Genomic DNA, 6,848 nt, shown 5'->3' with positions numbered 1-6,848 from the left:
TGAGGAAAATTTTTTGCTCCCCTGCATGATGGAAGGGATACAATGTAATCACCTTGCCCGTGGGAGCTGGCTGGGCCCCTTAGGCAATGGTGTCATGTCAGGGACTTAGGTCAGTTGGCAGGGAAGCACTTAGCAGCATTGATAGAAAAGACTTGATCCATGTTGTTGAATTTACACATAGTGCCACTCCTGCCATTACTGCCACTTTATACACAGGTGTTGTAAACTTTCCCCATTAACTAAGCACTGGAATAGGTAGGGAGAGAAGCTAACTGCTGTCCACAGGATGGTGGGTAGTTTTGTGGCCCTTCAGTCAAGGGACTCTGAGTCTGTAATTGGCTTAGGACTGGAAATTGAGAGGCCACTCAAGTCAGGTTGTTTGTTGGCCACTGGGCTTTTTATTTAGATCAATCCTTTTTGTTCCTAGGTGCACCACAATCAATTAGTCCCACCAAAGATCCCTAGATTTTATAATTTAAATTTTATTTTTCAATTACAATTGACATACACTATTAGTCTCAAGTGTACAATATGGCGATTAGACATTTATATGCCTTATGAACTCAGATCCTTAGGTGTTTAAACAGTGTGGTTGCCACTATGTTCCAGCTTCCTTTTGTAGTATATGTGGTTCCCTTGTCTTTGGTGGTTATGTTTTGTCATTTGGCTTCTGCAATAATGGACTGCCATCATTCCCACTAGAATCAGGGAGCCCAACTCAAACAAGTATCTTTCATCACTACATCTGGCTTACAGAAAACAGCCACCATAGAGTTTTTCAAAGATGCAAGTGCCACCATCAGCAATGTATTTCTCAATGTCTTAATAAAGTGTCCTTTGGGCCCTCTGATTGATGTTTTTGGGGGGTAGGTGTGCAGATCTCATGTGATAAAATCACTCCATTCCTTTCTTCCCGAATCTTTTTTTATTTTCATTTTTCAATTGCAGTTTACATTCTATATTATCTATATTACATTGTATTAGTTCCAGGGGTACAACATAGTGGTTAGACAATCACATACTTTACAAAGTGGTCCCCCTGATGCTTCCAGTACCCATCTGGCACCATACACATTTATTATAATATTATTGACTATATTCCCCATGCTGTACTTTACATCCACGTGACTGTTTTATAACTACCAATTTGTACTTCTTAATCTCTTCACCTTTTTCACCAACACCCCAATCCCACTGCCCCTCTAGCAACTAACAGTCTGTTCTCTGTATCTATGAGTCTGATTCTATTTTGTTTGTACATTTATTTTGTTCTTTAGATTCCACATGTAAGTGAAATTATATGGTATTTTTCTTTATCTTACTGACTTATTTTGCTTAGTATAATACCCTGTAGGTCCATCCATGCTGTCACAAGGGGTAAGATTTTGTTCTTTAAATGGCCAAGTAATATTCAGTTATATATATGTACCACTGCTTTTTTATCCACTCATCTATTTTAAAGTATTTTTATTCATTATGCTATTACAGTTTTCCCAATTTTTCCCCTCTATCCGCCCTCTGCCCTGCAACCCCCAACCCTCCAACATCCCCCCGCCTTAGTTCATGTCCATGGGTTGTACATATAAGTTCTTTGAGTCTTCTGTTTCCTGTACAATTTTTTTATCTTTCCCCATCTATTTTATGCCTACCAATCACACTTCTTTCCTGTACCTTTCCCCCTATCCCTTCCTTCCCCTTCCCCACTGAACTCCCTCTGTGTGATGTCCATTTCTCTGATTCTGTTCCTGTTCTAGTTGTTTGCTTAGTTTTTGTTTTCATTGTTTTTCTTTTCTTTTGGGTTCATTTGTTGGTAGTCATGAGTTTGTTGTCATTTTATTGTTTATATTTTTTATCTTTTTTTTTCATTTTATATAATGAGGGCTTGGTGATGATGAACTCCTTTAACTTGACCTTACCTGGGAAGCACTTTAGCTGCCCTTCCATTCTAAATGAAAGCTTTGCTGGATCTTGGCCATAGGTCCTTGCCTTCCATGATTTCAAATACTTCTTTCCAGGCCCTTATTGCCCATATGGTTTCTTCTGAGAAACCAGCTGATAGCCTTATGGGAACTCCTTTGTAGGTAACTCTTTTCTTCTCTCTTGATGCTTTTAAGATTTCCTCTTTATCTTTAATCTTGGTTAACTTAATGAGGATGTGCCTGAGTGTGTTCCTCCTTGGGTCCAACTTCTTTGGGACTGTCTGGGCTCCCTGGACTTCCTGAAAGTCTATTTCCTTCACCATATTGGGGAAGTTTTCCTTCATTATTTGTTCAAATAAGTTTTCAATTTCTTGCTGTTGTTCTTCTCCTTCTGGCACCCCTGTAATTTGGATATTGGAATGTTTCAGATTGTCCCAGACGTTCATAAACCTCTCTTCACTTTTTTGAATTCTTGTTTCTTCATTCTGTTCCAGTGGGATGTTTATTTTTCCTTTTGTTCCAAATTATTGCTTTGAGTCTCGGTTTCCTTCCTGTCACTGTTGGTTCCCTGAATATTTTGCTTTATTTTATTTTGGGCATCTTTCATTTGTTTTTTTCATTTTTTGGCCAAGCTCAATCAGTTCTGTGAGCATTTTGATTACCAGGCTTTAAATTCTCCATCAGATAGGTTGGCTATGTCCTCATTGCTTTGCTCTCTTTCTGAAGTTTTGCTCTGTTCTTTCATTTTGGCCATATTTCTTTCTCTTGGTGCACCGGTCTGGTTGTTCTGGTTGGTTTTTTCTTTAATTCCTTGGTTGTCAGAGTTCCATGCAGTTTGATTTTCTGGCGCAACTGGTTTTGATTTTAGATTGGTTGTTATCCTCCTTTTGGTTGTGTGAGGAAGCGAAGGGTTTCTACCTATGCCTCCATCTTGGCCAGAACTCTATCCACTCATCTATTGATGAACACTTGGGCTGCTTCCAAATCTCAGCTACTATAAATAACACTGCAATAAACTTAGGGGTGCATATGTTCTTTAGAACTAGTGTTTTGGGTTTCTTCAGGTATATACCCTGAATTAGAATTCCTGGGTCATAAGGTAGTTCTGTTTTTAATTTGTTGAGGACCATCTATATTGTTATCCTTGCATTCCCACTAACACTGCATGGGGGTTCCCTTTTCTTCACATCTTTGCCAACACTTGTTGTTTCATGATTTATTAATGACAGCCTCCTGACAGGTATGAGGTTGTATTTCATTGTAGTTTTAATTTGCATTTATCTGATGATTAGTGACATTGAGCATCTTTTTATATATATCTATTGACCAACTGTATGTTCTCTTTGGAGAAGTGTCTATTCAGATCCTCTGCCTATTTTGTTGGGTTGTATGAGTCATTTTCAGATGTATCGGAGGTATGACCTAAATGCCTTCCTCTACACCATGTCAAAGTAGTTGTTAGCATTCTTACCTTACTAAACATATGCCACTATTGAGTCCAAGGTTTGATCAGCCAACCCAGAAATTGTTTAGAGCCACTTCCAGTTGTAAGAGCTAACACACTAAATCCAGTATACCTAATAAATATACCTGATAACTTTTATCTGATGCAGTGCTATATTTCATCATCTTTAGTCTAGCACCCTTAGAATATACTCCTACATTTATTTCCCAGGTTTCTGCACACAATCTTGCACTTCTTCTACTGTACAAACTATTTCCTCCTGCATCAGAGAAAGCTGTGATCTGACTCTAATTATGAGTCTCGTGGTAATAAAGAGTGATTGAGATGGGTCTTGAAAAGAGTGGGCATTCCTTCAAAGGAACCGCCCCCAGATGAAGTTGCTGTGAAGTGTTCAAAAACATGACGGGCATGAATCTGGTGATTGCTGAGCCACAGCATGCCATCCACTGATTAATCTGAGGAAATTCCTGTCAATCTCGTTAGAAATGAAGGAATGTATCTTGCAAGTCATTTAATGAAAATATACCCTTCTCACCAACCCCAGCCCACTCCCACAGCTATCATATTTCTTGTCTGAAGTAGTTCTCACCTGATTAATGGAGCCTGCTATGGGGCCATCTAGTACTCTTCAAACCTTATTTTCTCACATGCTCTTAACAGGTGAAAAAGGACATGTTTTCTGGTGGTTCTCCTAGAAACTAGATACATATATGTCCAGAAGTTGATATGAGTGCATTACAGACTTTCTCAGAGACTGGGTAAAAGATAAAATAGTTTTTAAATTCCCTACAATTGCTGCAGACTGGGCAGAGCAATGTTCTGCCCAGCTGGCCAAACAGGGTCTGTCTTTGAGCCTGATGTAAAGTGAGGACCTGGCAGAAAAAGCCCATAGAGGTCAGACCCACAGAGAGCATTTCCAGAGACTCACACCCACCTATTCTTCACACCCTTCAGTACCAAGTATAACTGACCATGCAGATTAAAGCCTAACACATAAGGATATGGGATCCTTAATTATTACCCCTTCTTTTCAATGACAGCAGTCTTAAGATACTGAACTAACTTGAAGTTACATATACATGAAGTGGCAGAGACAGGTAAGCCAGCCCAGTTCTTCTGCCTAAGAATGCTACATCTGTTTCTCTCCTCTGTTCCTTAAGGTACCCTAGTCTGCTGGCAGCAATACCCATGGGACCAACCTCAAGGTACATCATTTTCAACATACAGGTTGCTTTCCAGGAATAGAAGACAGCTTTGCTCCTTTCCCCTAAACAAGACATGCTCTTGGGTCCTTGGGGAGTCATGCAAGTTTATTTCCAGAGTTTTCTGCCTTCCTTTTCTGTCACCCAGGATCCTCATGAACCCATTTACTTGTGATAGAGCTGCCCCCAGGCTTTCTTTCTGGGGACAGCACCTCTAGTGCCTGTGGCCTCTTTGTTACATCTTTCTCACCCCTTCCTTATTGTGCCACAAGGTGTCCTTATTGTCCACAGACCAAAAATCTTCAGGCTACTACAGGCAAGTATGTGGGCTCTCTCTCTCACACACACACACACATACACACACACACACACACACCCCACCACCACCACCACCATCTCTCCCCAAGGAGAAAGCTTTGTCCTCATGATAGCATTTTCTGTATTTCCTCTGCATTTTAACCTACTGCGAGTCCTCTGGTACATGGAGGACCCACTGTGCTCCTCATCTCTCACCTTACCATTCTCTTACTCTGTCTTAATTCTAGATGTCTGCTTACTTAGCCTTCTCCTACCTACCACTACACACACACACACACACACTCACTGGCACACACCCAGGAAACACCCTTGTACCTCTCCCTGATTCACTGAATGGCATCCTTTCCTCAGGGCTACAATTGCTCAACATGCACAGCTCATTCTGTTCTCAGAGCTTCTGCATCACATAGGTCATATCAGTTTTCATAGCCCTAAACCAGGAACAGAAAGTAGTATATACTAGGTTTGTTCATTTAATCTAAAACTTTAAAATTTGCCCCCCACTACTTTTAAACATTGTAGTTCATCTTTTTAAAAAATGTCTGCCACCCCCTTAGACATTAAGTAAAATCAATTACATCAATTTTTTCCTATTGTATGAGTATTTATAGTTACCTCATTTTCATGTTTTGTCTTTCTCTTAAAAATATTTACTATGTGCCATTACTGTGTCCCACACAGTGCTGAGACAGAGGAATTCAGTGGTGAGCAAAATAGATATGCCCCCTGCGTTCATGGGGGTCACACTTTAGGGCAAGACAGACATAACACAAGTGAACAGTAAATATGTAATCAGAGATTGTAATTAGCGGTTTAAAATAAGAGTGCCAAGAAAAATAGAAGAAAACCTAGTTTTAGATTGTGAGGTCAGAGAACATCTGAGGAAGTGGTGTAAGTAATCTGAGATGTAATAAAAGAAAGAGAGTTAGCCAAAGAGAGAATTGATAGAAGAGAGTTCCCAGCAGAGGCAACAGCATGTGTGAAAGCCTGAGAGGGGAAGGGGCTTGGCGCACTCACAGAAAGAACCAGTAGGTAGCTATGCGACTGTAGTGAGGTGAGCAGAGAACAGTGTGGCTGCAGGTAATGTGCAGAGGCTGAATCAGACACGCTCTCGATGGCCACAGTAAGGAGCTTGAATTTATTCCACATGCCATACAAAGCCATAAATTATTTTAAACAAGGAAGTGACATAATCTAGTTTACTAGGAAATCATTGGAGAATATGTGGAGAATGACTTAGAAGGGTCAAGAGTGGAAGAGAAAGGCTAGTTAAAAGGCTATGGTAATGGTCCAGATGAGAGATGATGGTGGTTTTGGCTCAGGCAGTAATAGACAGGATGGCAGAAAGAGGACCGATTTCAGAGGTATAGTCACGGGGGGACCTGGTGATGATTCTAACTTACTTTTAACTTACTTTGTTCTGAAACACATTTCTCACTAGTTTGCTCAAGGGGAATCCTGGGAATTATATTCTCTGAGTACACATATTATGAGTGACACTTTGCTCAGGTATAGAATTCTTGGGTCACACAACCACTTTCTTTCCTTCACAATTCAAAAGGTTGTTCTATTGTCTTTTAGCATTTAGAGTTGTGGGAAGAAAAATCTGATGCAAGTGTGACTTTTTTCCTTTCCTGCATATTTATTTGGAGGATTTGGTAATATTTTAGGCTTAAAATTTCTACATGAATAAGTCTAAGAGTAGTCCTTTCTTTAATCTGTCCAACACAATGTTATTTAGCTTAAACAGCCTCCATTCCTCTTTCTTCTGCAGTCAACACCCCTGTCTTCCTCTGGGAAACTGTCTCCCCCTTATTTGGAGTACAAGTGGACACTGAGTAGAGCTGATCACCTCTCACTCCAGGAGAAGGAGTGCACTGCCAGTGAAACTAATGCAACAACCCTTTCTCTGCTGCCTAAGTTGATTCAAAGGTGAGTGACCCA

This window comes from Phyllostomus hastatus, unplaced genomic scaffold (genome assembly GCF_019186645.2).
Source record: "Phyllostomus hastatus isolate PE091 unplaced genomic scaffold, TTU_PhHast_1.1 phas_contig_36, whole genome shotgun sequence".
NCBI lineage: Eukaryota > Metazoa > Chordata > Mammalia > Chiroptera > Phyllostomidae > Phyllostomus > Phyllostomus hastatus.
Note: the sequence above shows the minus strand (reverse complement) of the source record.